The following is a 23,135-nucleotide window of genomic DNA, read 5'->3' as shown; positions in this document are numbered from 1 at the left end:
TGAGGATATATTTGTGTCCTCGTTTAGTGGCTCTAGACAATGGTCCTATCAGATCAAGACCCAATCTCTGGAATGGTGTAGAGATTACAGGCCAAGGACACAGCTTGGCCTTTGTCTTATCCTGGCATGTGTGGGCCCAAAAGTGGCACCTGGCACCCCCTGACTACACCAACTCTCAGGGCTGGCTTTCAGTTCAAAAGCAGTGAACATGCTGCTGGAACTCACTCTATTGGCTTCGATGTGTTGCAACACCTATGGAAGTTGTTTTCTTTCCCATTTCTTGAGCAGGTACATTAGCTTCAAAGAGATAAACTCAGTTTAATGAAACAATGGGAAAGGACAGAAATAAAGTGAAATTACTATCCTAACCCTTCTTCCAAAGGCATGCCAAACGGTTTCTTGAATCAGAGAACTGCCTCCTCCTTATTCAACCAGCGAGATTTTCACTGGTCTCACAATAATGCAAAGGACATTTCCGCACTTCAACTATCTGAAGCAGTCGTGCACATTACCTTGACGTTGAGTCTCTGATAAATGATATGATTTGTGTCCCCTTCACGCTGACTAGGAGATGTAGTTTGGACTGTCGACAGCACATCTTGGAAGAAGTTGCATAGCCTTTCCAACCTAGGACAGAATGGGGAAAATATAAGAAACTGGTTTGCAGTTTCTGTACTGAACCTGGGGCACATGACATCTCCAGGATAGACATGAATTTAGTGTCATGAGCATCTTCTGGATGGGAATAGGACCCAATGGAAAAAAATATTATCAAAAGACCCTCCAAAATGTGGAGATGGCCTTCTTCTAATTATATGCAGAAATGAAAAAGACAAGCCACCTTATCTGAAGCATTGTGTTTCAGTGTGCTATGTGTTCCCTAAGCTGCACTCCCTTTTTTGCTCCTAGTGGGAAATCTTATGATGCCACTGGTCACTGAAACTTGTTGCTAGTTCTACAAATGTAGCTTGCATGGAGGTGTCCAGCCTTCTGCATTGTATTTTTTTTACCGTTTCACTTTATTTCCTTGAAAATTTCTCCCCTTTTCTCCTTTGCGATGTAGGTTTTAAAATCTAGTTTCTGGAAAGTGAGATACCTTTTTCACAGCCGTGCAACAATAGTTTCACTGTTTTAGGAAGTATACAGACAGCCAAATATTAGGGAAGCCATGTCGCACACAAGGAATTGCAGAACAAGAGCAAGAATTTTACCTCCACAGTCTTCTCCCTCCCTCCCTTTCAATCTGATCCAATGCATGCTTATTCAAGTATAAGTGTACATAGGATTGCAGCCTTACAGTGCAATCCTAACCAAATCTACTCCAAAGCAAATAATAATAATAATAATAATAATAATAATAATAATAATAATAATAATAATTTCCCCAGCCACTCCGGGCGACTTCCAACAAAGAGTAAAAATACATTAAAATGTCACACATTAAAAACTTCCAAGAAAAGGGCTGCCTTCAGATGTCTTCTAAATGTCAGGTAGTTGTTTATCTCTTTGACATCTGATGGGAGGGCATTCCACAGGGCGGGCGCCACTACTGAGAAGGTCCTCTGCCTGGTTCCCTGTAACTTTGCTTCTTGCAGTGAGGGAACCGCCAGACACCCTCACACTGAACCTCAGTGTCCGTGCAGAACGATGGGGGTGGAGACGCTCCTTCAGGTATACTGGGCCGAGGCCATTTGGGGCTTTAAAGGTCAACACCAACACTTTGAATTGTGCTCGGAAATGTACTGGGAGCCAATGTAGGTCTTTCAAGACCGGTGTTATGTGGTCTCAGCAGCCACCCCCAGTCACCAGTCTAGCTGCCACATTCTGGATTAGTTGTAGTTTCCAGGTCACCTTCAAAGGTAGCCCCGCATAGAATTGAAATCCTGTTCAATTCAATGAGGTTTAGTCACAGGAAAGTGGGTTTCAGTTTGCCTCTTTCATATGGCCTTGAGTAGTTCTTAGGTTATTTTCCCGCTCATTCGTCCTTCATACAGATGATCAAATGCCAAAGCAGCCATCATTAAACTAGATCTGGTTAGTGGTGCATTTTATTGAACCTGTGCAGTAGACTAATCTTATATGGATTTTCTGCTACTTGCTAATTCCATCACTTCAAGCAATGTAGCAACGGTCAGCTCTTATAAGCAACTTTTGATTGTCTGCTGTTATTGTTGATGGCTTTCTCTCTTCTCCCCACCACCACCAACTTTCTTCAAAAACAAACATGAAAGCAAACCAAAATGTACCAGGAGTGTTGATGGAAAAGAGCAGAATAATTAGCACTTGTACACAGAAATTTTGGGAAGAACTATTTGACACGGCAAACATTTTCTTCCCATGAGGAATAAACATTACAAACAGTTTATTCGCATGAGGAGTGAGGAAATAGCATCAAGTAGAACAAGGGTATTCATGCATTATCTTACAAGCAGTGTCATAGCTCTTATACCTACTGTGGGGAGCTTCCACCTCTACCACCACAATGTCAGGTATCTTGACCCCTGAGTCTTCTTTATCTACACACAAGTGTCTGTATATATGTATTTTTAATTCATTTTCTGCCACCCATTCCTTCAGAAGGCTTTATAACCTCTGAGGAACGTAGTTGCACCTGGATGTGAAAGGGGCTCCATCGCCTGAGACAGGATAACCTAAAAGTAGGCTGATTAAGCGGATTTTATATAGATAAAGAAAAACTGATACACGTATCAGGTGCTGGATTGCAGTTTCCACAGGCTGAGGAGCCACTGTTGCTGGCTTTGCCCTCAAGTCAACTTTCCTAATGCCCCATCCCACCCTCTTATCCTCTTATCCTCTTATCCCCATCCAACTCATCAGTCCCAATCCAAGTCATCTCTCCTTCACAGTTAACCCCCAACAGACTTTTAACTGTCCATTCTAGCTTGAACTGGCCTGATCCAAGCCACACCTACTAAAACTCAAAGAGTCTCTTTCCTCTGCCAGAACCTACCACCGAGTAACCACTGCTAAACAGGCATGTCACATTATAACAAAACGAAGCCTTGTGGCAGACAAAGACATAACACATCTTCCTTTTAAACACAGACATAACCAAAGACATACATAGCGTTTCTCCTCACTGAAAATTGCAGAGGAAGTGTGAGCTCTTCTCAGGCCTTTAACTTTTGTGCATGCCCTGTTTGGGTCTGGAACAATATGCCCTTTCTTTCTTTCTTTCTTTCTTTCTTTCTTTCGCTCTCTCTCTCTCTCTCCATTTTGGTCTGCAGAATGGCTTGCAAACTAGGGCTTCAAGTGAAAAAGATTACTTGAGGAACGTCCCCAAGCTACACACCTGTTTATTCAAAGTGAGTGAAACCCAGGCCGGATACACACATTTTATTCTACAATCAATTGCTAGCTTTTTCTACATAATCCACCCACAATCTAGATCTGTTGTATAGTTCTTGCCCATGAAAAGCACCTCTTGAGAAATGGGCTTCCTTCCAAAAATAAAAGCTCATTGATTCTGCATTATCAAGCAGTGTGTGCATTTGAAAACAGATATAGGCAGTCCCAACAATGGTGTGTGTCCCTGTGTATGTACACACCTGGCAAATCATGCTCTGGATGGGCATCTACCAAAATCATGATTGCCACTTCAGATACGTCAGCCATACATATTTATTCCAGGTCTGAGAGAAGAAGAAAAAATCCTCTCTGTAACGTTTGTGGCTGTATATGGATGCTGCATAACTGTAGGAACATTTTGGATATTTTATGGAAGTGGGTATGCATTTGGAGACGAGAGGGTCATACAGTAACTCACCAGCACTCCTCCTGGCTCTCTAGCCTAGTGGGCACCTTTTAAAAAACACCCCACTTCATTTATTTATTAATAAAATTTCCTACCTGCCCTTTACCACAAAATCTCAAGACAATTTACAACAATAAATTATACAATTATAAAACAAAATAAAACAGTTACATAAAACACAAAAAGTGCAAAAACAAAAATAATATCATATAAAACAATTCCATATATAAAAACAGTTAAGAATAGTTTTAATACAGATGCACATGGGAGGGGGGGATGAACACATTATATCATCAATATGTTCCAAATGGTATCATTTTATAAAACCAGACAAAGGGCTACCCTAAGAATATAATATAAAGGTAAAGGGACCCCTGACCATTAATTCCAGTCATGGACGACTCTGGGGTTGCGGTGCTCATCTCACTTTACTGGCCGAGGGAGCCGACGTTTGTCCGCAGTTTTTCTGGGTCATGTGGCCAGCATGTCTAAGCTGCTTCTGGTGAAACCAGAGCAGTGCACAGAAACGCCGTTTACCTTCCCGCCAGTGCGGTACCTATTTATCTACTTGCACTTGATGTGCTTTCAAACTGCTAGGTTGGCAGGAGCTGGGACCGAGCAACGGGAGCACACCCCATCATGGAGATTTGAACCACTGAGCTTCCGATCAGCAAGCCCTAGGCTCAGTGGTTTAGACCACAGCGCCACCCCTGTCCCTTAGAATATAATATACTGGGCTAAAAATTATTACATCATACAAGCAAAAGCCTGCAGTTGTGATTTCATGTGATTTATTTTAAGTCAATGGAAACCCAAGTGGAACAAATATCTTTCTTATAAAGAAAAGAGATGCAAAGAAAAAAGGAACAAAAGGAAATAAACAAAAACTTACTTAATTTGCCTGACCCCCTAGGACTTTTTCTTTGGCAATGCCACACCATTTCTGCATCTTTCTAAGAACCATGGGGAGCCAGGAACAAATATTCCTCTTAACAACAAGCAAACTGAGGTTGCGATGTCAGTGACATTCGCCCCAGGCCAGCTAGTGAATCCATGACAAATATGTGGTTTGAATCAAAATCTCTCAGGCCCACACCAACTGCCCTGTCTTCTGAAGTACATGTGAAATACTTAATAGAAGCTGAAATCACATTACTATACAATAACTGTTCTCCTACCCTCCGTCAAAAGCAGCGGAAAAACACTTCCAATTCTTTCACATTCACTTATCCCGACTTCTGAACATTAAAATGTTAACATGATGATAATCAGACTTAAATCAATTACTGCATAATTGCTGAGTCAATGGGAGCATGGTGAAATATTGATGAGTCTTAAAACTCCATCAGGATGTATTGACAACCAGAGTGACGAATGCAGCCCTTATTCAAGAGGAAAACTGGACAGCAAAGGGTTGAGTTTATACTTATTGCTGCTGAGAGCATGGGCAATCAATATGGACTGCCTGTGCTCTTTTAAGCATGGGCAGGGCTGGAATCCAAGGGTTATTTCCAATCTTTTTCATCCTGAGATTTACGTGGCAGAGATACTACATGTCATAGGGCAAAGCATTTGACTTAAAAAAAAAAAAAAGAATATCCAATTTGCAGATTAAAAATACGGGATGGAAGCAGGGCATTGTTCTTTCTGCTCAGAAAGGCATAGCTTTTCTCTGCTTAGCATTCTCTAACCATAATAGCCCCAAGCCTCGCTCGCTCCAGTGGCAATGGTTAAAAATTATAAGTCATTTTACTTGGACAGATAGATGCCAAATGGCTGCGAGGATTTTTAGCCACCTGATACAATTAGGTAAAGCTGGGCCACATTTTTAATTATACTGAGCTTTGGTCTGCTTACCATGCATACCCAAGGAGAAAGCATGTTAAATAGCTTTGTGTTGTTGGCCACTGAACATAACAAAAATAAGCAAAAATAGCAGTTAATAGATAATGTGCATCGAACAAAATTGCTGCAGGACTACAAACCCTGGTATGCTGAATGGAGCAAAGAATTAAAATGACACATCTAAAAATAGAGAAAAAGCATCTTCACCAAAAATAACAATTAATGGTTACTTCAGGTATCCCATGGCCCTTCATCTGGTTTCAGAAACAGCCAGGACAAAGTTTGCATGTCTGGTTTTTGGCTCCTCACATGCTCACCAGCATGTGGACAATGCTAAGTAATCAATGAGTTAAGTCTATAGCCTGGTTTGCATGACACAGTATGCCAAATTCAAAGTTCCAGTTACAGATGGGTAGCCGTGTTGGTCTGCCATAGTCAAAACAAAAAAAATTCCTTCCAGTAGCACCTTAAAGACCAACTAAGTTAGTTCTTGGTATGAGCTTTCGTGTGCATGCACACTTCTTCAGATACACTGAAACAGAAGTTGCCAGATCCTTCTATATAGTGAGAAGGTGGGGAGGGGTATTACTCAGAGGAGGGTGGGGATGGGTGATTGGCAGATAGCTGTGACAGCTATCACAGCTATCTGCCATCCCCACCCTCCTCTGAGTAATACCCCTCCCCACCTTCTCACTATATAGAAGGATCTGGCAACTTCTGTTTCAGTGTATCTGAAGAAGTGTGCATGCACACGAAAGCTCATACCAAGAACTAACTTAGTTGGTCTTTAAGGTGCTACTGGAACAAATTCAAAGTGTTAGTGCTGACCTTTAAAGCCCTAAACGGCCTTGGCCCAGTATACCTGAAGCAGTGCCTCCACCCCCATCGTTCTGCCCAGTCGCTGAGGTCCACAGCCAAGGGCCTTCTGGCGGTTCCCTCACTGCAAGAAGTGACGCTACAGGGATCCAGGCAGAGGGCCTTCTCGGTAGTGGTGCCGCCCTGTGGAACGCCCTCCCATCAGATGTCAAGGAAATAAACAACCATTTGACTTTTAGAAGACATCTGAAGGCAGTCCTGTTTAGGGAAGTTTTTGATGTTTTATCGTGTTTTTAATATTCTGTTGGGAGCCGCCCAGAGTTGCCAGGAAACCCAGCCAGATGGGTGGGGTATAAATAACAAATTATTATTATTATAAACTATGGCATACCAAGACTGTGTGAACATGTGAACTCCTGGAGATGCGCTTGAAGCTCTGCTTCTCCCCGGTTCAAAGTTTGTCCTCTGTTACAGCTTATGGTTATTAAGGAGAGGGCTAAACCATGAGTCTCAGCCTACACACACACTATATACATTTAAAGCACTTCACTAAGGATCATAGGAACAATATTTTACCTTTTACAGAACTAGTTTCCCACAGCACTGGATTTAGCATGGCGCAGGTGGTTCCCCTGCACAGGGTGCTGAGTCGAGGGGTGCCAAACACTACTAATATTACTACCACCTATCTTTATATGGGTGTCTACTCAAAGTTAGGTAGGAAACATTTAGGGGACAGACAAATTTTGTCCTCGCTCAGGGCACAGTGTTACCGAAGTCGACCCCTGTTCTCAAGATTATTTGTGCTATAAATGGATGGTGTGTATACAACCACAGTTTGGATGACATGCTAAGCCTAGCACATTAAAACTGGTCAGGCAGAAATTCACAGACTGTTCTCCTTTGAAAGAAAACTACATGAAAATGCTGTACAGATGGTATATAACACCAGTACAGATAGCAAGAATGTATAAAACCAGGTCAAATATATGTTGGAAATGTAAAGAAAAGGGACCTTTTACCATATGTGGTGGGAATGTAGAGAAATTAAAAAATTATGGGAAATGATATATAATGAATTGAAGAAAATGTTTAAAATGACATTTGTAAAAAAAACACACAGAAGCATTTTTGTTAGGGATTGTAGGACAAGACCTGCCAAGGAAATTAAAGAACTTATTTATGTATGCTACAACAGCGGCAAGAGTCTGGATAGCACAAGGATGGAAGAATGAGGAAACCCCGACAAAAGAACAGTGGCAAGAGAAATTGATGAACTATGCGGAGCTGGCAAAACTGACATACAAACTGCGAGAAAAGGACAACTGTGACTTTAAAGAAGAATGGGAACTTTTCACAAATTATTTAAAAAGACAACAAATGAATTGGACTCCTTGGCAGGTTTTGAATAAACATACACAAATTTATTGAGGGTTAATATAGTAGACAGATAATAAAAGGATATATACCATTTTACAGTATGCAGAGAATAACATGAGTTGAGAAATCAGACAGAGGAGCTGAGGGAAGTCTTGGGGGGAGGGGGGAGGGTTCTTTGGGGAGGGGGAGGGAAAAAGGGGGGGAAATAATGAAGATGATTTGTTTTGATAATTGTTATGTTGAAATTGTTAATAAAAAACCTAAAAGAAAACAACTGGTTTGGCAGGAGCAAAGAGGCAGCTCAGTGCCTTTTCAGGAAGGAACATTATGTATGGAGGATCCCTTTGTATGCCTTCTACAGCCAATTTGCCTAATGAGCTCAGTACCCTGAAGCAAACGTCTTTCACTGCTTCTTTCAAAACTGTGACTGGCTGAGTAAACGGTGTCTACACATTTGGGCTCTTTAGACGTAAACCATGTTCATTTTCATTTCTAGACAGCAGCAACAGAATATTACTCCCTCAAAGAGCAAAATCGAATGATGAGCGTCAAAAAGAATGTAGGGAATATGCTGTCACTGAAAAATAAGAGGGAGAACCCCCCAAGATTTGCAGAAATATCCCCCCCAGCCCCCCCACATATTTTAGGGGGAAATCTAAGAGAGTAAAAAACAAAAAAACCCAGAGAGCAGCTTCAGTGACCACAAGAATACCATTATATGCCACCCCATCTCCAAACAGTGTGGGATTCTAGGGATTCTATAGAATTCCAGGCGCTTACCCAAGGTTCATGTTTATTTCAGAAATATGTATATATGCTTTTATTTAAACATATACACAACCTGAACCTACATGGACGGGTTGCAGAGCATTCACATCTTATGAAGGTCAAGCTTCCCCGCTTAGGGGACAGCAAAAAACCATCCTCTGTGTCTCTAATTTTCAGTCTGTCATCCCCAGCTCAAATGGAATTCTGCACCTCCTTCTTCTCGCTGCTGACCAACTCCAAGGACCTCCCGCAGCCTACGTCATTCAAAATTGAAACCCCAAAGTTGGCCTGTGCCTCTGCCCACTAGCACCCAGGAAAGAAGGGCCCCTACTCCCCTTTGTCTACCAGTCTTGGCCTCTGATGGTTTCCTTCTTGCACCATCACTGGCTTTTGTCGCCTGCTAATGGCCCATCCACTTACCGTATTTTTTGCACCATAACACTCACTTTTTTCCTCCTAGAAAGTAAGGGGAAATGTCTGTGCGTGTTATGGAGGGAATGCCTACGGGTGGCATGCCTACGGATTTTCCTCCTCTCAAAACTACATGCGTGTTATGGTCGGGTGCGTGCTATAGAGTGAAAAATACGGTAACTTTGGAGAGCTAGATTGGCTCATTAGCACAACTGCATCCAGTGGGTTTCTGTGTTTGGCAAAGTTTAATCAAACCTTCATTAAGTCTAGCTTTTACTAAATCCAAGGGAAGGAGCAGGCACCCAAGAATTTAGGGGAATCTGCCCCCCCCCAAACCTATAACAATACTCACCATTAGGTAGCTTAATCCAGTTGCATTGAACCATGTGTGTACAGTGATGGACCTACATTTGGGGGGCCCTGAAACTGTTATAGGGGCCCCTTCACAACCAGCAAAAAGGTTTGGGTAACCACTTACAGTGGTGCCCCGCAAGACGAATGTCTCGCAAGACGGAAAACCCACTAGACAAAAGGGTTTTCCGTTTTGGAGGTGCTTCGCAAAATGAATTTCCTATGGGCTTGCTTCGCAAGACGAAAATGTCTTGCGAGTTCCTGCAGGTTTTTTTTCCTCCCCCCCTTTTTCCCAAGCCGCTAAGCCGCTTATCAGCTGATCCGCTAAGCCGCTAAGCCGCTTAACAGCTGATCCGCTAAGCCGCTAAGCCGCTTAACAGCTGATCGCTAAGCCGCTTATCAGCTGATCCGCTAAGACGCTTAACAGCTGATCCGCTAAGCCGCTTATCAGCTGATCCGCTAAGCCGCTAAGCCGCTTATCAGCTGATCCGCTAAGCCGCTAATAGCGCTAATCTGCTAAGCCGCTAATGGGCTTGCTTCGCAAGACGAAAAAACCGCAAGACGAAGAGACTCGCGGAACGGATTCTTTTCGTCTTGCGAGGCACCACTGTATCTTCTTCAATGGGGTTGTTTACAACAGCATCTGAGCCACCAACTCTCAGACTTTGGGATTGTTGAAATATATACAACAAGGTGAATCGTGCAACTGAAATTTACATGAGGCTAAATGGTATTTTGAACAAGTACTCGTGAACACCGTGGATATTCTGATCAGTGTCTTAAGGAATGGGTATTCTGATCTGCCTCCTATTGGCCCCCTTCTCTGCTTGTGGTACCCAGACGTCAAGATAAATTTGAGATCCAAATTATTCACTGGAATAATATGTCTTTCTATGGATAGCTTGAATTAGGTTCTCTTCCTACCCCCTTCAAGGAGCTCCATGTGTTTGCTTTGTTACTAGCCTCACAGTTGTCACTGGTGAGGAAGAGGAGGAAGATGGTTGTGAAGGATTTCAAAACTGGGGCAAAGGCCAGAGTGGCATGGGAGGTTGTTTTGGCTCAATTCCTGGAGCCTCATTTTTAATAATATGAAAAAAGAGGTCAATGAAAAAAGAAAATCATTGTTCACTCTGAGAAATAAAAATAGACAGTGCTAAGGCAGGACAGCTAGTGATCCAAACAATGCCTTTAACACCTACACTGTAATTATTATCAAACTGTTTGAGAAGATAATCAGGAGAAATCATTAAACAAAAGCTTTGGACAACGATGTTCTATCTCTCTCTCTCTCTCTCTATATATATATACACGAATGTGTGCCTGCTGCTTCATTTTATTTTATTTTATTTTTTAATACCAACTGATATTCATGAGGGTAAAGTGAAATCTTCTGCAAAAAAAAACAAAAAAAACTTTCTTCAGGTTTCTCATTTTAAATTGATTCAGGGCACTGTACTTATGATTTCCCTTTGGATGCATAGAATTTCCTTAGCCGTCAATGCCTATGTTTACCCTCTCACTGAAATTCAATTCAGAATCTCCTGCAAAAATCTGTTCAATCAAAATGTATTAGCATTCCTCAGGTTAAGTCAGGATATACCTGTACACTGACCTCTATTTTGAATCAATTTTGCAGCCTTAAATGATTAAGGCCTGAAATAAATGATTGAGTATGCCTTGAGAGAAAATGTATCATGAATAAAAAAGTTGACAGATATTTCATTTCTGGGCAAGATCTGAGCCAGATTTATCCTGCTCCGAAATATTATGAGAGTGATCGTGAGGTAATAATCTGTGTTTTCATTTTCAATTAGCATAACTCTTCATTTATAACCATGGGGGAATCATGGGTCTGCCACCTTCATATCTCCGTGGTGCTTCTTACACTCCCTCCTCTCGATCTTTCATTTCCCAGAAGCAATCACCCCCTCTCCACATGACTTCACGGGAACTAGAGGGCTATCCCAGCAACTGTGGTCCCAGTACATAGCTGTCAACTTTTCCCTTTTCTTGCGAGGAATCCTATTTGGAATAAGGGAATTTTTTTAAGGGAAACATTGACAGCTATGTCCCAGTAACAATTGGGCTCTTTGTGTCTGTGATTAACTGAAGAGAAAGGGGGAACCAGAGACATAGCTTACTGCTTGAGTGTGTGTGCTATGGAGTTTAACCCATAGTTTCACCCTACGGACCAAGAAACAGGGGGAGCATGAAGCTGTACCACAGGCTGTGGAGCAGAGTCCTGTACAAGTGATGTCACATGTGGTAATGGAATTGCAACATTCTTAAGTGTTTGTCCACACATGCATGTCAGACTCTCTAAGTATCCCTATTTTCCAGGGAAAGTCCCTGATTTACAGAAGCCATCCTGGTTTCTGATTTGATCCCAGAATGTCCTACTTTTCCTTAGAACAACCCTATTTTCACTGGATAAATGTTGGAGGGTATGGAGTTATATGACCCCCAAGCCAATGAGATAACCTTTAGAAGACATCTGAAGGCAGCCTTGTATAGGGAAGTTGAATGTTTAGCGTTTTATTATATGTTGGAAGCCAACCAGTGTGTCTGGGGCAACCCAGTCAGATGGGTGGGATATAAATAATAAAATTACTACTATTACTATTACTACTACTACTACTACTACTGCTACTACTAATATGGAATAGAACATCCCTATTTTCATTGGAGAAATGTTGGAGGGTATGGTACATTCATCACTTGTTAACTGCAGCTCAAAGAAATGGCTTGCGTGTTTTTTGTTTTGTGCAGTTTCTTCATGCACAGGTTCTGATACCCTAAGCATTTCATCACAGCCTTTCTACACACACCCTTTATTTGCTTTGTTTGGACAAGAAACGAGGAAGATTATAATTGCGGCTATACAGTGGTACCTCAGTTTAAGAACAGTTTTGTTAACAAACTATTCGGTATACGAACTCCACAAAACTAAAGTAGGTGTTCCGGTTAGCGAACTTTACCTCGATCTACGAATGGATGCTGAATGGTCGAAGGGCACCGGTGGTAGGAGTCCTCATTAGGGCAAGAGCGCCTCAGTTTAAGAATGACTTTGGTTTAAGAACGGACTTCCAGAATGGATTAAGTTCGTAAATCAAGGTACCACTGTATCTAAGGAAAAGAGAACGCAAAATCATATGGGTGGGAAAGCATTATACAGAACTATATTATCATTGATTTTGTCATTCCAAAAGTTAATCTTTATATGCCTCTCTCTTGTCGATTATTTAATATTCTTCTCTGAGGAAGAAATGACTTGCATGTTTGAGCGGGCCATGACACCATAGGCTGCTTTTTCACTTCCCCTCCATCCCCATCACTTTTCATTGGAGCCATCCTACACCTTTGACTCCCAGTCCTCAAGTACTGAGGAATGACGGGACTTAAATGCCTGCACAATTACCCTCCTCTTGAGAAAATCCACCTCTGATTGATCAGCGATCACTCAAAACACTGGAAGACAGTAGGAATTATGTGTGTAAGTTTCAGATCACTTCTGCCAAAAGAATACCCAAGGGCCAAATGCCCCCCCCCCCTATTTTTTTGTTCAAGTAAAAAGGAGGGATCATCTCATAATTACGCGAATTCAAGCTTCTAGCGAAAACTTGCGTGCAGCACTGCCAGGCTAATCTCAGAAGCTGGCAACAAAGGCATGATGTCCTAGCCCTGCCCAAAGCTGTCCTCTTTGAATGTCTTTCACCTCAGACTTCCCAGCACACAGTGTAATTAATGCACACAGCAATTTATCTTCTATCTCTGTGGGAGTTGCTACCCTCTTGCCGAAAATGGAAAGATCACCTTCTTAATAGACCTGCTGAGCACAACCCGAGGAAACCAAAGTCCCTGTGCTCTCTTGAACATACAGATCCACATATGGTGGTGCTGAGGAGCAGCAGCTGTTCCCTTCCAGTCTGCCTTGCTAGTCTCCTTAATTCAATGCAAGCTGCCCCCCCCCCCACCATTCTGAAACAGGGCCTCTGCACTCTCCATTGCTTTCTTGACAACACAACCGATTTACAATTATCTTAAATTTTTCATTGGTGGGTCTAACGAGGATGTTTTCACAGCTTGGGCTTCTATCACTTTTTCCCTCAGCGCTGCCCTGAATTTCTCTCTCTCAGTATGCGAGATACACACACGCACAAATCTCTCTGTCTCTGTTTCTCTCTCACTTTATCTATTTATCTATCATAGCTGGTAAATGAAAGGGAGCCTCATGGAAAGCCAGAATGATCTTTCATAGGATGTTCCCAAGGTGAAAGCAATGCACTGGCTGATCTCACGGTTTGCAAAAACACAGGAGAAGCATCTCTCCCAGGCAAATTTTTTCCGTTCCTAATTAAAGCATTTTCCGTACCTGTGTTCAGGGCAAGATCGACTCTTATGCTGACTGAGCATGGGAAGAGTCATTACCAGATCCCCATCCTCGTTCTCAATTGGCATTTGGTTGCATGCACAGTGTCACATGCTAGCGATTAGAAACAGTGTTTAATAAATCTGACACTAATTTTGCTGCTCCAAGGTCTGAATGTGTAGATCTTTTTGAATCCTAGCCCCCCCCCCCTTAGTTTTTAGGTATTTCTTGTGGCTTGCCTCACCTTCCCTTCAGTCTTCCTGATCTCATTCTTCTTTTCATCATCATCATTTTATTTGTATGGTGCCTTTCCATAGTTAAAACAATGCTCAAGGCGGCTTACGAGACGACCAGATTTACATAATTACCAACGTAACAAAAGTGATAAGCAATACATAAAACACATCAAAAAGTACACAACCAAATGAAAAACAATTTCCACATCAATCATAACATCTAAAACTAAGAAAGTGTGTTCTCCCTCATGGAGAGCACGGGTTGCGGATGGGGATGACAAGACACCTCACTGTTGCTGGGCAAAAGAGTTTGGCCATCTTTAAGCAGGGGCGGGCTGTTACTGGGGAGATTTAAATGTTGCCATTTATTGATTGACAGCCCTGTTTGTTAAATACAATGCACGCAGTGACGAACTTCCTCTTTTCGCTGCGTGCTTCGGATCACCTGCCCTCCCTTCCTTAATTTTAGGCTGTTTGCTTGACCTTGCTATGCCTGTCATGGGGTTGTCTGCTTTGGGGCAGGGGCCCGGTAGGAATTTTGTCCATTTGGCTGATTAGTGTGTGCCATTTGGTTTTTGCCTACTGCGTAGCAAATCGTCACAACTTGTAAGGTTGCGGTTAGGCATTGGTCTGGGAATTGGTTGGTGGAGGGGTATGGATTTGGCTGTGCCTGCCTCTCCAAAATGCTGCTGCTGCTGCAAGGGTTTTATGTTAAAGGAACCCAGGGGCTCCCCATGCTTTTGTCTGAAACCCCCTGGCAAGGGGCTAGGGCCATGCAAGCCCCTGGGAGCATTCTGGGGAGAGATGAGGCATGGTTCACAGTCCCGTCTCTTTCCCCAGGTGACTTACCCTTTCTGACTTCGCGTGGGGTGCGAATGTCAGAGCTGTCCCCGTGCGGGGTCAGTTAGTGCTACCAATGCCTAAGCAACCACTCACATTGCTGTAATTTGAATAAAGTTGTGGCCAAAATTATGCCAAAAACCTTAAACAAAAATTAAGTGTCAATTGTGTTTTTCTTTGGGGGGTGTCTTGGGGACCTCGACGCACAATACAGCATTAATATCAATTACAATTTAAAACGACATAGATAAAAAATAAAAGCAATTTAAAAAAACAAAAACGGAGCCCTCTCTGCCCAGATGGAAGGGGGCAGGCAAGGCCCTTCTGGCCCTCAGCAGCAGGTGAGCCCATCTTTTGCTCCCCCCACCTTCTTTTTTACGTATTAAGAGGATGGGATACATAGTGAGTGTGGGTCCTGCTGCAGGCTTGTTTGGAGAGCCAGTGTGGTGTAGTGGTTAAGAGCGTTAGTCACGTAATCTGGGTAACCGGGTTCGCGTCTCCGCTCCTCCACATGCAGCTGCTGGGTGACCTTGGGCCAGTCACACTTCTTTGAAGTCTCTCAGCCCCACTCACCTCACAGAGTGTTTGTTGTGGGGGAGGAAGGGAAAGGAGAATGTTAGCCGCTTTGAGACTCCTGAAGGGGAGTGAAAGGCGGGATATCAAATCCAAACTCTTCTTCTTCTTCTTCTTCTTTGCATTCTCATTTTCTTTTAAAGTGTTTCGTACACTGAAAAAGCAAACCATGAGGCCCAAGTGGAAATGCCTTGCTTTCATCTAGCTGTCACTCTCCTCCTTATGACTCAAGTCCACAAGATATTCCTACCTGATGCACGTCTGACCTGAGGAGAGGGATGACAGGATGAACACCTGGGACTTTTGTAAGAAGCAAACATTGGTGCTCTATATGGTATGATCCTGCTCCTGCGCCAGCCCAGGTAAGGAAGATGGCTCTGTGGGGCTCTCTGCTGATCCCTTTGTGCAAGGCAGTTGCATCCACATGGATATAATTTCTTTCTGCCCTTTAAAGCCAAACACACACTCTCACCCCACCCCCAAAAGGTAGCTCCCATTAACGAATGAAATACAATTAAGCTGCTCAAAACATTATCACCATCCAATTACACCATGCAACAAGAACAATAAATCACTGAGAAGAAAGCACATAGAGATCCAGTGACAGTGTTGGCAACAGGCCAACCTAATCCCGGCCTCCTAAAAACTGGGTGGTGAGGGGGGGCATCAAATGTTGGCCTCACTCCTCTCCCTCACACAAGACAGTGATAGCCTGTGGGCTCCATGTCAAAGTACTCTTGCAGCTCACTTGGTATGAAAAGTTGGACCATCCTGGTCTAAACAGAGTATTTGAGGTGAGGAAGACTTATAGGAATGGCCAACCACTCTTATTAAAAGCACTGCAAAGCCAGCAGTTAAATAACAACACAGCCCTCAAACTCCACAGCTGAGGAATGAGGGCAGTTATTTAAATAAACCAATGTGAGAAATTTACCTATTTTCTCTCCTGTTCCATCTGTCTTTCCAAGTTCCATCTCCCAACCAAGATCACACAAACCTTTATTTTCTTAAATCCTGCAGGGAAATTTGCCCTCGCCTCCATTTAAAAAATCAAATAAAAACCAGTTCACCTACTGTCTCTGTGTCTGTCCCTTTCTTTACTTCAGTGTAACACACTTCTCATGCAGCATGAGGTATCCCCCCTTGGCCATTTTTCATAAGCGCACACCTAAAATTGAACTGTGCAAAGGAGACGTACAGAGAGTCAGGAGCCGCTCATTAACAAACCCAGGTTAGTTACTTTGTAATGAGTGAAACGCCTGTGCCAATCTTGCAGCGAAGGTAATACACCCATATGAACAATGGCTGTTGAGTCTACCTTGTTACAACAGACTGCTGCTAGCAGGCCATGTGAGAGGATTTGGCCTTAGGTTTGGTTGGCATGGCTTGGGCAGCCAGAGAGATAATGAGCTAGCACACTTATCCAATTCCAAAAAGCCTCTGAACGCGATGGAAGACAGGAAGGTTTAGAGTAATATGCCTGGAGGAGCTTCCTTTTATGTGAAACCAAGTGGTTTGCTTTCCAGATTTAGGCAGAACCGAATGCACTTCCTTTTGCCTTTCAGGGCTTTTTGATCTTATTGGCCGGATCCGGTAGCAGACCCACTCTATTACAGGAAATTGGCATCATCTGGTACGTGTATGCAGAGTACACTTGTCTGCGTTTATGATTACAGGAGTCAAGCTGCTTGCGCGCATATATATATATATATATATATATATATATATATCACATTGAAAATGTGTATCTTTTGATGGGCTGCCAGCAGCGTATAGATATATAACCACTACGGCTACGGTGCATCATAAAATTTTATTTCCTGTAGATTTGCCCTGCCACAGAACATTTACTCGCTGTCAAAGAAAGTAAAAAACATGCTAACAGCCTGAGGTTCCCTTTACAAGCATTGAAATTTCTGAAACCACCCCACAGCTAGTACTTTTTCATAATCCTCCTTGCAACACTTGATGTGTGCGATTTGCGACGTGGGGAAAAGAGAAAGGGGGAGCGGAGCTTATCTTTAAAATACAATATTTTGGAATGGATCTCTGGGGTTTGCAGACTATGGGAGGCATGATTTAATTTGGGCCGTCTTTGTGACATTTAAGCAAGAAGCTGTCAGATGGAATTGTATGCCTCACTTTAAAAAATAATAATAAATGGGAATGAATCTTCCCGGAAAAGGACACTTATGTGGTTTATTAGATCTAGGCATTGTTAAATTCCAGGATCTCTCTTCAGCTGGCATGAATGTGTAGAAACTTTACTGTCAATGTTAAATTTCATTTCATGTCTCCTTTTTTATTCTTTAGTTATGCATTAAAATAAAATAAACTGCCCCATCTAAGAGAGGAAATACAGAGCAAACACTGACACCTAAAATTTGACATCTCCACCAAGTACTATCAAGCAGATCAGTGTGTGGTAGAGAGGAGGGAAATCTGATACATCTACCAGTGTTTTTTCTTTAGAAAAAGAGGTGCCGGAACTCACCACAAATGCCTCCCTTGTTCTCTTGTAATGGCAAAGATGCCCACCTGAGAGGTGCCAGAACTGACTTCTGGCAAGTTCCAGCTGAAAAAATGTCCCACATTTACCAGCATACAGACCTATTAATACTGCGCCAAATTAGATCTCTTCAGCAGACTACAACATTATGAGATATACAAAAGAGCTCTAGAACCACAACTCCCCCCCAAATCAGACAGATCCCTGGTTTCAAGGGATTTCATTGTCACAGCTCTGCGCTGCTTCTAAAAGCTAAAGGTAAAGGGACCCCTGACCATTAGGTCCAGTCGTGACCAACTCTGGGGTTGCGGCGCTCATCTCGCTTTATTGGCCGAGGGAGCCGGCGTTTGTCCGCAGACAGCTTCCGGGTCATGTGGCCAGCATGACTAAGCCGCTTCTGGTGAACCAGAGCAGCACACGGAAATGCAGTTTACCTTCTCGCCGGAGCGGTACCTATTTATCTACTTGCACTTTGACGTGCTTTTGAACTGTTAGGTTGGCAGGAGCAGGGACCGAGCTATGGGAGCTCACCCTGTCACGGGGATTCGAACCGCCAACCTTCTGATTGGCAAGCCCTAGGCTCTGTGGTTTAACCCACAGCGCCACCTGCGTCCCCTCTGGGCTGCTTCTAGGCTGTCACAATTTTGGGATGGAATTTAATCACATACAGGCAAATGTAGGTTGAGCAATTAAGATTGACTGGGAGGTCTTGGGAAGAAACCTGCTTCGCCAAAACAGTGGTCCTTTTGCTACAAGGAAAATGACAGGAAAAAGCACCGGTAGGTGTGAGGTAACACTTGCTTTGACACAACACCATCTAACTTCATGAACCAGTCCATGTTTTCTAATTTCCCGGCAAACAAATCAGGATAATGTTTGTCATCCAGTTTCCACAGAATGAGGGGACAGCTACTACCTACTTCCAAGGGGTGTGCAGCACAAAAATAGACACAAGGGAGGGTCATTCCACATCAAATCAATGCAAAAAAACAATGGTTTTGCCACCCACCGTCTCGGATTTTGATGAAACATGGTGATAGATAGATAGATAAATTTATTGCAGCCATTGGCCCATATCGGAAACAATACATCAGAATTTATCCATAAACAATACAATTTAAACAGTTCCAAGTTAAAACACCCATATAAAACCAATTTTACTTCAGTTAAGTAAGCACTATACACAATAAGCTCCCTCTATGTAAACCGCAATTCAAATCCATCAGATTTTGGGGGGTGATGAAACTTGGTGTACACCCTGCTCTTATGGTTGAAAGAAACCCCCTTAATTCCCCCCCCCCCTATCACAAATGGTATCAATTTTATAGCACTTCAAAGTTTCATGAAATCTGCGTTTCTGTCCCTCTTGAAATCCTCGGCCTTTTGAGAGCCAGTAAGGTGCAGTGGTTAAGAACGGTAGATTCGTAATCTGGGGAACCAGGTTCACGTCTCCGCTCCTCCACATGCAGCTGCTGGGTGACCTTGGGCTAGTCATGCTTCTCTGAGGTCTCTCAGCCCCACTCACCTCACAGAGTGTTTGTTGTGGGAGAGGAAGGGAAAGGAGAATGTTAGCCGCTTGAGACTCCTTTTGGTAGTGATAAAGCGTGATATCAAATCCAAACTCCTCCTCCTCCTCCTCCTCCTCCTCCTCCTCTTCTTCTTCTTCTTCTTCTTCTTCTTCTTCTTCTATTTTTGTACATTTTATTTTTTTTCTCCATAACCAATGATCAGATCTCTTTGAAATTTTACACAGAGGTCAGTAACATGAGGAGGATTTGAGGGGAAAAAACACACCAGCACTCAAAAGATTTTATAAATACCTAAAAAAAATGTATACCGTATTTTTCACTCCATAAGACACACTTTTTTCCTCCTAAAAAGTAAGGGGAAATTTCTGTGTGTCTTGTGAAGCAAATGCCATGGAGGAGGGACGGGCAGCAGCCATGGCTCCCTTTCCTTCCCTCCTCCGTGGCTAGCTTTAAAGCAAGCAAAGGGGGAACAGCTTACACGCATGTAAGCAGCTCTTGCTCTGCTTGTTTTACAGTAAAGCGGGAGGACGGACAGACGGCAGCCCCTTCCGCCCCTCCTCCTAGCTGATTGTAATGCAAGCAGAGCCGCTTACACACTCTGCGCAGCTCTCATCACAGTTGATTACAAGTTCAATGTTCCTCCATTTCTTTGTAGTAGCCTCAGTATCACATGCAAGTTTTTCATTTTTTCTTCCCTCAACACCATACACTCATTGGGAAAGAAGTATCTTCTGCCAGTTATTGTCTGCGGGGGTTGTACAATACCAAGCATATGAGGAAACAAGAATCGGCATGGCATGGCCAGCAGAATGAAGGTGAAGGTCCATTAGGGTGGAGAAATTTTACAAAAGCATCTTCCTCGTCTTGATTAATCTCGGATATCATTCCAAAGTACCACAAATGATCATGCCTGCAAGCGACAAAACATTCAGGATACAGATAATCTGCATTCATAGGAAGTTTGGGGAGGCTCCTGAGGTTGAAAGTGAGGGAGGGTTCTTTATTAATGCTCATTCTTCTTGCTTCAGTTGTGCCTGTAGAATTGAGTGGTTTAAAGTTGTGGAATTTGCGAGTTCCAGTGAGTGTGTGCACATCTCTGAAACGGGTTTCGAAGGAAGAGTGGATTATGTCTATGTCTTGCCTTGCAATATAATGGAATTTGACCTTGTGATTGGGGGGGGGGGGATTAAGGGGTTTTCTTTCAACCATAAGGGAAGGGTCTACACCAAGTTTCATCAAAATCCAAGACAGTGGGTGGCATGACCGTGTTGAACTGACGTGGAATGCCCCAGGAAACAACAAAGCAAGGCGAGAAATACGGAGGAAGGGGCAAGCAGGAAGGAATATGTGATTATGTTAGTTAAGCTTCATATCAAAAGATATACCTGCTGGCAGCTGAAAAAAGTCAGGAGTTCCTGGAAGAAGTCACTTAAAATTACATCACCTGAAAATATCTTGGGTGAAAGGGGGACTGAAATCACTGAGAGGAGGACTGAAAGCCGCACAGAGTGGCTGGGGAAATTCTTGCAGACCAAGAATATCAGGTGACAGCAAGCACGGCACATTTTTTAGCTGGGGCAATTAGAATTAGCTCTACGACATGCTATTTTATTTCTTCATATCTTATGCTAATGCGCTCTGCAATCGCTATAGGAGAAGTAACACATTTCTAAAAGTTGCGGCGTGGGAATGATGTTTGAGTTAACTCTGATTTCAGTTTTCCAGAGAATTTAAAAATCATAATATTTGTACTTCTATTGTCATTGTATCTTCTTTTTTCTTTTTTTAAACAAATCATCGCTACGTACGGAATAAACACATCCAGTTCCCCACCGAGATTTTTCACTGCAATAGACATTTATGACAAGCAAATTGCCAGGAAAACATTTACAATGAATATAATTTTCATGTTAAATCAGCATGTGCGCATATATATATATATATATATATATATATATATATATATGGATTTTACAGTTTTATAGCAAGAGACTTGGGGAGCATGCTTTCCTTCTGAGAAATAAAGGAATGGGATAATTGCTGAGCTGCCGTGAACCATTTGGCAGAAAGCTACTCTCAGTCTCTGAAATCCTCCCTGTGGTGAGTTTTACTTTTTATCCTAAACCCTGAAGCAACTATTAGTTGGTAATAAAGTATTAGTCTGGAAGAAAAGAGGCCCTTATCTTGTCACCGGGCCAGTTGGAAACAGAGATCTGATTGTTCCACGCTGAAGGAGTTGCTGGAGATGTGGGAATGGAAGGCTAATTTCAAAACAACACAGTTGTGCTTTGGAGAATGAGAAAGAGGACGTACCTGGAAGCTAGGTTGGAGAGGATTTTCTGAATGGAGAGACAGCAAATTGAAACCTTCAGACTGAGCTGCTGACTTGGGGAAATGAAGATGGTGGCTGCCACTCTCAACCACTAACCACTTTATCTAGCACTTCTCTTTACAGTGCTGGTTTTCTGCCACAGGGCAGGGGTTGAAAAAAGCACACACACACCCTGAAAAAGCTCAACAATGTAGGGTTGTCCTTCAAAAAAAAAAAGTGGGAGTTCCTGCACCTATTTTTCTAGGGGGGAAAGCACTGCTTCAGGGTATGAGGAATACAGTGCTACCTCAGGTTACATACGCTTCAGGTTACATACGCTTCAGGTTACAGAGTCCGCTAACCCAAAAATAGTGCTTCAGGTTAAGAACTTTGCTTCAGGATGAGAACAGAAATCGTGCTCCGGCGGTGTGGCAGCAGCAGGAGGCCCCATTAGCTAAAGTGGTGCTTCAGGTTAAGAACGGACCTCCGGAACGAATTAAGTACTTAACCTGAGGTAAAACTGTATACAGAATGTGAGATCGGAAGGCAGCATGGAGATATATGAAAAGATGGATTTACATGGTCCTGGTTATTTATCTCTGCTTGCAAAAAGAAAAGGCACAAAACCCAGCACAGCCAATTGCAAACTATATTTATGATTTGGACAGCTCACTAAAGTTTTGTCAGTAGGTAAATGCCTTGCAGTTACTGAGCTGAAATATAGGCACAACAATCTAATGGGAAGGAATCGGAAGAGGTGCTCTTATTTATAGCTAGGGGGGGGAAATGTCAATATGACTGGGTAGGCATGTGTGCAAGGAAAGCTTGAATATATTGTGAGGATTTTGGTAGTCATGTGTTGATGTATGCTTTATGCCCAGAGGTGCATTGCAGGCTGAGACCCTATCTGCCTGCGGACTGTCTCGCCAGAGTGGTGCATGCTCTGGTTATCTCCCGCTTGGACTACTGCAATGCGCTCTACGTGGGGCTACCTTTGAAGGTGACCCGGAAACTACAACTAATCCAGAACGCGGCAGCTAGACTGGTGACTGGGAGAGGCCGCAGAGACCACATAACACCGATCTTGAAAGACCTACAGTGGCTCCCAGTACGTTTCCGAGCACAATTCAAAGTGTTGGTGCTGACCCTTAAAGCCCTAAACGGCCTCGGTCCAGTATATCTGAAAGAGCGTCTCCACCCCCATCATTCTACCTGGACACTGAGGTCCAGCACCGAGGGCCTTTAGCGGTTCCCTCACTGCGAGAAGCCAAGTTACAGGGAACCAGGCAGAGGGCCTTCTCAGTAGTGGCGCCTTCCCTGTGGAACGCCCTCCCACCAGATGTCAAAGAGAACAACAACTACCAGGCTTTTAGAAGACATCTGAAGGCAGCCCTGTTTCGGGAAGCTTTTAATGTTTGATGT

The 23,135-nt window shown here is 43.1% G+C and overlaps 1 long non-coding RNA gene across 1 annotated transcript in view; it reads right to left on the bottom strand.

Moving 5' to 3' along the window:
• Nucleotides 1-245: 245 nt before the first annotated feature.
• The window catches only part of LOC144327688 (uncharacterized), a 41,583-nt gene continuing 18,693 nt past the window's right edge, over nucleotides 246-23,135 (bottom strand). The window contains exon 3 of the long non-coding RNA XR_013392763.1: nucleotides 246-627. This is a non-coding gene — a long non-coding RNA (uncharacterized LOC144327688). The remainder of the gene's footprint in view (nucleotides 628-23,135) is intronic.

Source organism: Podarcis muralis, chromosome 5 (genome assembly GCF_964188315.1).
Source record: "Podarcis muralis chromosome 5, rPodMur119.hap1.1, whole genome shotgun sequence".
NCBI classification, from domain to species: domain Eukaryota; kingdom Metazoa; phylum Chordata; class Lepidosauria; order Squamata; family Lacertidae; genus Podarcis; species Podarcis muralis.
This window is presented reverse-complemented; position numbering and strand designations above follow the sequence as displayed.